We start from the raw sequence: 9,825 nt of genomic DNA on the forward strand, positions 1-9,825 counted from the left end.
GGAGTGAGAGATACAGAGAAGGCTTGGGAGCTTTAGGGAGCACGAGAGCTCAATAATGAGAGAGAGATATGAGAGCTGGGAGTTGTGAGTGATCATAGAAATTGGAGAAGGCTAGGGTATATACAAGCCCCATCCCAACAACTTGCAATAAAAGGGCATGGGCTTGCCAAACGGCTAGTCATAAAGGCTCCAACGGCTAGGAGAGGGAGAGTTACTACCTGGGCATGGTCAAAGGATGAGAAGAGCAATCAAAGAGTCAAAAATGTGCTTGCCATACTTAAATAGGTTCAAAATACAGGGCACGGTCAATGGTCAGCATGACTGATAGCTAAAAGATGTTGGAGCATTCGATGGGTCATGAGGAACATTGGACCAGGTGTAGAGACCCTATTTTTTTATCGAGTCATTTCATGTTAGGAGTCACATACCAAAATTCAATGTTTTAGGTCTATTTCAAAGTTATGTTAACTTCAACTTCATTTTTTATCTTCAAAATGATATTCTCAGTATTTTGGTCCAAACGATCAATTAAACTAAAGAATTTTAGCTTTTAAATAAGATAAAAACCAAGTCAATATGACATCAGAATATAAAGTTATAACCAAAACAAGATAAATTATTTAATAAAAATTTTATTTTTTAGGTAGCACACACTTTGAGTGTATTTTTTACTACCAATGATGTATGCAATAATGTCCCATGAATTGTTGTTTTAGTTTAGTTAATAGGCAATGTCAATCCTATATCAGATTATTTGATATGACCTTTCAATGTGTAGTATATTCATTTCTTTATGGAGTGACTTAGAGAATTACACAAAGTCACCCCAGTCAAGTGTTGTACATGTTCTTTGGTCCTCTCATATTTCATAATGAGTAACATGTAATGTTGTTGAGATTTATGATATTGTTTGAATTTGATTAAAACACATCTTTATATTACATTTGCAATAAATGTTGTATTATGGCAATCTTAGTGTGTTTGATGTGATAATTGAGAAAAATATTGGAGGTATGCCTCTTAATTTTAAAAAGGTTTGTATATTGCTTCAGTAATTAGAGATGTACACATAAACTTATCATTTCACGTTATGGTGTTACTTATATTATATTATTCTTTAATTTTTAGGTCCTTCTTTCTTATTGTTGGCATGAAGAGAGGCATTGGGTTCTTTATGTGATCCGTCTAAAGCATCTTGAGCATAGGCGGAGCTGTGTGTGTGTGTGGGGGGGGGGGGGAGCCCAGTCCTACCTCCCGAAACAGTTAATTTTTTTTTTTGTAAAAGCCCAGTCCTGCCTCCCGAAACAGTTACATTTTTTTTTTTGTAAAAGCCCAGCCCTGATTCCATATGAAATAGATTTTTATCCATTTTTTAGCCCAGTCCTAGCCCAGCCCTGACTGCAGCAAATAGTTTGATTTGTCTATATGAAATAGATTTTTATTAATAATTGTAGGCATTTTTTATTTTATCTCAAAAAAACTTTTTTGGGGGCGCTGCCTCCGAACCCCCGACTATCAAACAAGTTTTTTTTTCCTACACCTCTGTTTGCCCCCCCCTCACATGAATCCTAGCTACGCCACTGATCTTGAGGTCTATTTATATCATGTGTTGTGTTGAATTGTTAGAAAATTTATTTTTTGTTCGTTATTATTATGAATATCACACTTCTCTTGATAAGATCAAGATGTGATTAAAAAATGTTCTTTTAAATAGTTTAAAAAGTAAAACCATTTAACCAATGAAAGGGTTCTTGAAACTTAGTTGATATACTTGAATGTGAGTGGATCTATAAGAAGAAAGAGTTTTTCAATAAAGACAATGAGAGAGTAATTGCTTTTCTTGTCTTATACAAGATATTCTACTCATTGGGAATGATGTACAAGTTTTGACATCTAAAAAAATATTGTTGTCAGTGTCGCTCTTCATGTAAGATATGAGAGAAGACTCTTATAGTTCAAGGATTCAACATTTGTATGGATTATATGAAAGTTAAAGATGAACCTTATTAGTTTTTAGGGCAAGTGAGAGATTGTTGAAAATATTGCTATGAAAATCTAATAAAATGTATCTCATACAAAATTAATGTGACATTTATTATTATGAGATCATTATGTTTATAGGTGCATTAAATAAAATGTCTATGAGATGATTAATATAGTATAAGATATCATAAGGGTCCATAAGTTATATTGTAAGATAACTAGATGTTTGACTTCGGGTGTCAACTTGGGAGAATTAGTTTTTCGAGTTCTTTGTGCCTAAAATAGCCACAACTGTGGATGAGGCTGGGGAACTCATTTATATGAATACCATAACCTATGATGTTCATATTAAAAATGAAATGATTGATTCTCAAGTCATCGAAATAGGGATTTTACATAAACATGTAGGTGTTTAGTTGTACACTAATAGGTTGCATATTAGAAATTATCATGAAAAACTATTTACTTTTCAAAGATAACTCTCTCGTATACAAAAGAGTTAAAAATATCCTTTGACTTGAGAAGTTCATTTATTATTAATTAAATGATGTAATTATTTTAAATATACCTAAATAAGTTATAATAAATTTATTAAAGGGTGTACATTGAATAATTAGTGAAATACTTGAGCAATCGTAAGTATCCAACAAGGGATCTAAAACCATTTTTGGAGAACATCCAACATTGAAGAAAAGTATAATTTGAATTAAAAGAAAAATTCAAGCAGGATAATTTGCTAAATTAATTTTTAAAGTATTTTATTAAAATTATTTTGGCAATTTTTTATGAAAAAGTTTCATAAAATCAAATTAGTATTTTAGATCCTCAATGGTCAATTATACATACTTATGAATTTGATAGTAATATTATGTTCCTAAGAGGCCCATATAGGATATTGATTTTTAGAATGATTATTTTGAAAATATTTATCACACTTTTAGGGGTTCAGTTGTAATATGGATGTCATACATCACTTTACGGCTCCAGTAAATGATAAAAGTTAAAATTAAAGTTCATTAAACCTGAACTAAATAAGCCTAAGAGAGATAACCTAAAAGCAATAAGCAACTATCATCTCCCTAAATTCTAGCTACATATTAGGAATGACATATTAATAGGAGATGTTGAGAGAAGAAGGGACTTCTCAAGATAACCATAGTTTCTTCTTATCATTGAAACACTAAGGCTGAGAGATATAACCGAAGCTTTAAAAAAAGACATCAATAACTTTTTATAAAAAGTCATAAAAAAAGATATGATTCTTTTGTCATGTTTATATTAGATGATTAAAGTATGCAAAAGGTTTTCTTGGATTTGTGAATGACTCACCATTATTATCATTGTTTTTATTTGTTTTTTGAGTTTATTTTTATACCCTAATGCTTATAGAAACAAGATCAACTGCTTGTGTTCAACTCCGCTTATGTAGGCCTAATTTATATATTTTATATATATTTTCTATCATAGAATATAAATGGTTTAAGTGTTTAATACTTTAATTTGCTCAAATCCTACTATTTACAACTTTAGAACAATATGTTTTTTTTTTCATTGAGCCATTTTGAGATTGGGGATACACGCACAAACCTATTAGATAGAAGCTTTTATTTTTTTTGGTTGATCTGACCTTATAATTATGATCTACATACTTCTTCTTTTTTTGATAGGCTAGCTGGTGTTAGGCAGACCCTCACCAGTTACACAACATACCATTGGGTTTTGAACTTGCAACGTCCCAACATATGGTGACGTGCACTAACATCTATCAAACAAGCGAAGCCCGAGCCCCTTCCCCCGCTAGTATCTGCATTCATTTTTTAGAAGAAAACAAGTTGAGCTAATTATTGGTCAGCATTGACAATTTGTGATATCTCTGTGTCTCCGCCTCCACCCCCTCCATGTTTCAATGGTTAGGGATCATCCACTCTTCTCAAGCTAATTCAACTGCTAATTGGCTTGTTCCCCACTTGAACAACATGTACACTTTCATAAACAGAGGGCACCCTCGCATCCAAACTGTCCCTCCTCATCAGGGCCTCCCATCAATCGAAAGAATGCTGAACCAAGATTCCAACGAGCCCCCCTCCACTTTTATCTGCAGATTCTGCACCATATTTCTTGCCATTTTTGGCATCTGTCTACCCAACTTAATTGCTTACCGAAAAAAAGAAAGTGTATATTTCTAACAAGCCAGCTCGAGCTCAACCATTTCACTCGGGCTCGCCATCAAATCGAGCTTGGCTTGGCTTGCCACAAGAATTAGCTGAGCCTGAACGCCCTTTGCTCATCTTATTTTGCTCGCTTACCAGCCCTAGTTGTGTTTTGTATTGGGTATCTGACAAAATCTGACCCAAATATTATTTGCTTTGAACCAAACCTGACCTGGAAAATATGTGGGTTGTGATTGTTGTGGGATGTCCTATTTAATAATAGCTGAACCCATGTAGTTGGGATAAGGCTTGATGATGATGGTGATCCTACTTGACTAGGCTTGACCTAAGTATCTTTTACCTATTTTTAGGCATATGTAAAAGTGCATATATGTGTGTGAAACCTAATCACTTGCCATTGGGGCAAGTTCAGCCCCACCCTATCATGACCCTTTTGCCAGCCATAAAATGTATTTTTTTGCACAATTGACAGCCCTATGCTTGATGTGAGAAATCTTACATGATACATATGGATCTAATACGACTAAATCGGATATAGGTTACCCCAAGTGGTATTACCTAGCATGATTAAAGGCTATAGCTGAGGCTTTTGAGATTTAAGCCTTTAAGGCTGCAAGAGGATGCTTGTCTCAGAGGTTTAAGCCTTGTTGCAAAGGCATAAGCATTTCAAAATTGATTTTTTTTTCATTAAAGGGGATGTTGCCATATACCAATAATTAATAGGGTTAGCATAGTTGGCAAAGTCGTCGGTTTGAACCAACTGAATCAGTGACTTGGTTCGATGGGGAGCAACTGAGTCTTGATTTGTGTTTCACTCGTTTTTCAACCCAGACTTTCCTATAGGGATCTGTTTAAACCGCTTCACTCGGCTGGAACTCGATCTGACCCAATTACGTTGGAATAGGGTGCGATCATACCAGCACTAAAGCACCGGATCCCATCAGAACTCCGAAGTTAAGCGTGCTTGGGCGAGAGTAGTACTGGGATGGGTGACCTCCTGGGAAGTCCTCGTGTTGCACTCTCTTTTAAACTCCGCATGTGTATAACTGTTTAGTTATACACTGTCGGTCCCAAGCCCGGATAAAGGAGGGTTGCGGTAGGCCTGTGACAGCCAGCATAAAAACTTTGTCATATCCTATGAAAATGAACCAATATGAGAATTTCGTTGGGGCGTTCCCTACTGAGCGACGCGTTGTACTCTCTAGGCCCGGAGGCAGTGATAAATGGGCAAGGGTTGCTAGGTCGTCGCCCAGAAGCGACGCGTCACACCGGCGCCCGGGTGTGGTGTCAAATAGGCAAGAGTTCCCTCACTTTGTTGGACGGGTGGGGGTAAAGAAGTTAGTCCAAGACCATAAAATTAGGTTAGCCACTTGGAACATAGGGTCCTTAACTGGTAAGTTGGTAGAGTTAGTAGATGTTATGTGTAGGAGAAAGATTGATATTTTATGTCTTCAAGAGACCAAATGGGTAGGTGAGAAAGCTAAAGTGATAGAACCTTGGGGATATAAGATTTGGTATACAGGAATAAATAGGAATAGGAATGGCGTAGGGATTGTTATAAGTCGTCAGTTTATAGATAATGTAGTTGAGGTCCGTAGGAAGGGTGATAGAATTTTACTTATTAAATTAGTGTTAGGTACGGATATTATTAATATTATTAGTGTTTATGCACCTTAAGTAGGTTTAGATGATTCCATTAAGCATCAATTTTGGGAAGATTTAGATGGAGTAGTACAAGGGATATCTTATGGAGAAAAGCTTTTCATTGGCGGTGACCTTAATGGACATGTAGGCATTAGTAGGGATGGATTTGAGAGTATCCATGGAGGCTATGGTATAGGAGAAAGAAATAAAAGTGGAGAAAGGATTTTAGATTTTTGTTTGTCCTATGATATGATCTTAGCAAACACTTGGTTTAGGAAAAGGGAGTCTCACCTAGTAACATTTAAAAGTGGGGTTAATACGAGTCAGATAGATTTTTTCCTACTTAGAAAGAGAGATAGGGGTTGTTGCATCGATTGTAAGGTTATACCGGGAGAAAGTGTAGCTGCACAACATAGAGTCTTAATTTTAGATCTTAGAATTAGACAATGCCGCAAATGGGATAGACATAGGATAGATCCTAGAATTAAGTGGTGGGCACTGAAAGGAGCTAAACAAGGAATGTTTGTAGAGCAGGTAGTTAAGGAAGCTGATTGGTGTCTCGAGGAGGATTCAGAATCAATGTGGAATAAGATAGCGGGTGGCATGAGAAAAGTGGCTAAGGAGGTATTGGGTGAGTCTAAAGGCGGTGCACCACTAGGTGAGGATACATCATGGTGGAACGAGGATGTCAAATTAGCTATTAAGGTTAAAAGAGAGTGTTATAGAAATCTAAGTAAGAGTCGGGATAATGAGAATTTGGAGAAGTATATGATAGCAAAGAAGGAAGCTAAAAAAGTAGTTCGAAACGCGTGGGCTAAGGTATATAAGGAGGTTTATGACAAGTTGGATACCAAAGAAGGCGAGAAGGATATTTATAGGCTTGCAAAGATGAGAGATAGGAAATCGAAGGATTTGGGTATGGTTAGATGTATCAAAGATGAAACGCAAAGGGTTTTAGTCAAAGATGAGGAGATTAAGGAGAGATGGAAAGATTATTTTGATAAGCTATTTAATGATAGTCATGCTCAAGATCTTGGAGACTTATCCATTCCTTTTCATGAGATTAATCGTGACTTCATGCGCAAGATTCAAAAGAAAGAAATTGCAGAGGCTTTGAAGAAAATGAAATCAAGAAGGGCAGTTGGCCCAGATGGTATACCTATCGAGGCTTGGAAATGCTTGGGAGAGAAAGGTTTAGAATGGTTGACAAATCTTTTTAACTTGATTTGGCGAACAAATAAGATGCCTAATGAGTGGAGGAAGAGTACTTTGGTGCCTTTATATAAGAATAAGGGTAATATACAAGATTGCACAAACTATCGTGGTATAAAACTCATGAGTCATACTATGAAACTTTGGGAGAGGGTGATTGAGTCTAGGTTGAGGAAGGTTGTCATGATATCGGAGAATCAATTTGGTTTTATGCCTGGAAGATCAACTATGGAAGCTATACATCTTCTTAGACAACTTAGTGAAAGATATAGAGAGAGGAACAAAGATTTGCATATGGTTTTTATTGATTTAGAGAAGGCATACGATAGAGTACCTAAGGACGTTCTCTGGTGGACAATGATGAAGAAAGGTGTTTCTCTCAAGTACATTAGAATAATTAAAGATATGTATGAAGGAGTAGTAACCAATGTCCGCACTTGTGGAGGGGTGACAACCAATTTTCCAATAACGGTTGGGTTACATCAAGGATCTGCTTTAAGCCCTTTCCTATTTGCGATAGTGATGGATGAGCTTACGAGATCAATTCAAGAAAATGTACCGTGGTGTATGTTGTTTGCTGATGATATTGTTTTGATTGATGAGTCTAGAGCTGGGGTTAATGCTAAGTTAGAATTATGGAGACAGACATTGGAAGCTAGAGGTTTTAAGTTGAGTAAGAGTAAGACTGAATATATGGAATGTCGATTTAGTAAGCAACGAAGTAGTGATGGGAGTGTAGTGAAGCTTGGTGAGCAAGAAATACCGATGAATGATTATTTCAAATGTTTGGGATCCATCATTCAAAAGTATGGAGAAATTGATGGAGATGTAAATCATAGGATAAAGGTTGGGTGGATGAAATGGAAAAGTGCAACTGGAGTGCTGTGCGATCGTAGAATGCCATTGCGATTGAAGGGAAAGTTTTATAGGACGACTATTAGACCCGCTTTACTATATGGTACGGAATGTTGGGCTGCCAAGAGACATCATATTCAAAAAATGAGTGTAGTTGAGATGCGAATGCTTAGATGGATGTGTGGAAATACTATAAAAGATAAGATTCGGAACGAGGAGATACGTAAGAAGGTAGGTGTTGCACCCATTGAAAATAAGATGCGAGAGAATCGTTTACGGTGGTTTGGACATATTCGGCGAAGGCCTAATGATGCTCCAGTTAGAAGGTTGGAGAAATGGGAAAATATATTAGTTAAAAGAGGTCGGGGTAGGCCTAGGAAGACTTGGATGGAGATGATAGGAAATGATATGAATGCTTTGAACCTCACCGAGGACATGGCATTGGATAGAAATGATTGGAGGAAAAGGATTCATGTGGAAGACCCTAAATGAATTTCTTTTTTGGTTCATATCGCTGACCCCAATTGTTTTGGGATGAAGGCGTAGTTGTTGTTGTTGTTGTAGGATGGGGGAACATGACTTAAAAAAAAAAGAAAAATAATCGGGCAGAAGTGGTTCTAACCTCGACCCTCTCATTGTCTCCACCCCCTCTCCTGTGCAGCGACCAGTGAGGTCAGTCTCTCTCTCTCCTTCTTGGGTTTTTTCTTTTATTTTTTTGTTTAGATATTTTTCTTTAATTAAGGTTTTTTTTTCATTGATTAGGGTCTTTCTTTGGTTTTCATTTATTAGGGTTTTGAATCAAACATCTTTAATTAGAGCTTTTTTATTTAATTTTATTAAGTCCTTCCTTTGATTTGATTAGGGTCATTTTTACTTGATTATGGCTTTAAATCAAATATCTTTAATTAGAGTTTTATATATTTAATTTGATTAGGACTTTTTTATTTTCTTTGATTAGGGTTTTAAATTAAAAATTTTAATTAGGGCTTCATGTACTTAATTTGATTAGGGATTTTCTTGTATTTGATTAAGGTTGTTTTTCTTTTGAATTAGGACTTTTTATATTTAATTTTAGAGTTTATTTGCGGGTTTTTTTATGGTTTGTTTTTTGTGTAGTTTAGGGTTTTTTTGGTTTATTTTCTTGTATTTTAGGTTTTTATGATTTATTTATAGTTTTTGCATTTGTATATAAAAATATAAATTTTTATTTTTTTTCTCAAATTACCGAAAATTTAAACATTTTTTTGTACTTGGATTCAATTTGAGATCCATATTTGGGGCTAAAATTCATAATTTGTTTTATAAACTTTCATAATTAAATCTAATATGACTCCGTTTACACTACAACAAAGCAGTAGATTAGCGACGACCACATTCCGTCGCTACACATGTTAGCGACGGATTAGCGACAACGAGGCGACGATATGCTTACATCGTGAATATTTCAACGCTAACTGGCGACGGAATTATTCCATCGCCAGGTCCGTCGCTAATTGCGACAGACTAACGAGCGCTATATTCCGTCGCCAATCCGCCGGTACTAAACGGCGACCACGGCTTGGCGACGGATTTACTTCCGTCGCTATGCCGTTGCTAGATTAATATGAATAGCGATGGATGGTTCCGTCGCTAATCCGTCGCAAACACGAAAAAAAATTAAAAAAAATTATTTGAAAATTAAATATCGAGAACTGTACAATTTATATTTCCTGTATAATTTATATTTCCTGTAAATAAAAAACAAACCACACAAAAAATTTCATATAACAAGAATCTACAACAATTAATCGTTCCACCTTAAAATTAACAAGTTTAATTATTTACAATTCAACAATTACAATTAGGAAACATAAAAAAATAAAACTTCTTCAACACAGTTCTCTAATCATCGCCAAGATTTTGCGCATCTTCTTGTTTATTGTCTTTATCTGTCCCTTCAGCTCCACTACACTGATTATCG

General features: G+C 35.7%; 1 non-coding gene across 1 annotated transcript; it reads left to right on the forward strand.

The window, feature by feature from the left end:
- Positions 1-5,057: 5,057 nt before the first annotated feature.
- Positions 5,058-5,176, forward strand: LOC149837909 (5S ribosomal RNA). The gene has a single exon (XR_016432276.1). It is a non-coding gene; the product is annotated as a 5S ribosomal RNA (ribosomal RNA).
- Positions 5,177-9,825: the final 4,649 nt, after the last annotated feature.

This window comes from Nuphar pumila, chromosome 5, assembly GCF_984573655.1.
Source record: "Nuphar pumila chromosome 5, dmNupPumi1.hap1.1, whole genome shotgun sequence".
NCBI lineage: Eukaryota > Viridiplantae > Streptophyta > Magnoliopsida > Nymphaeales > Nymphaeaceae > Nuphar > Nuphar pumila.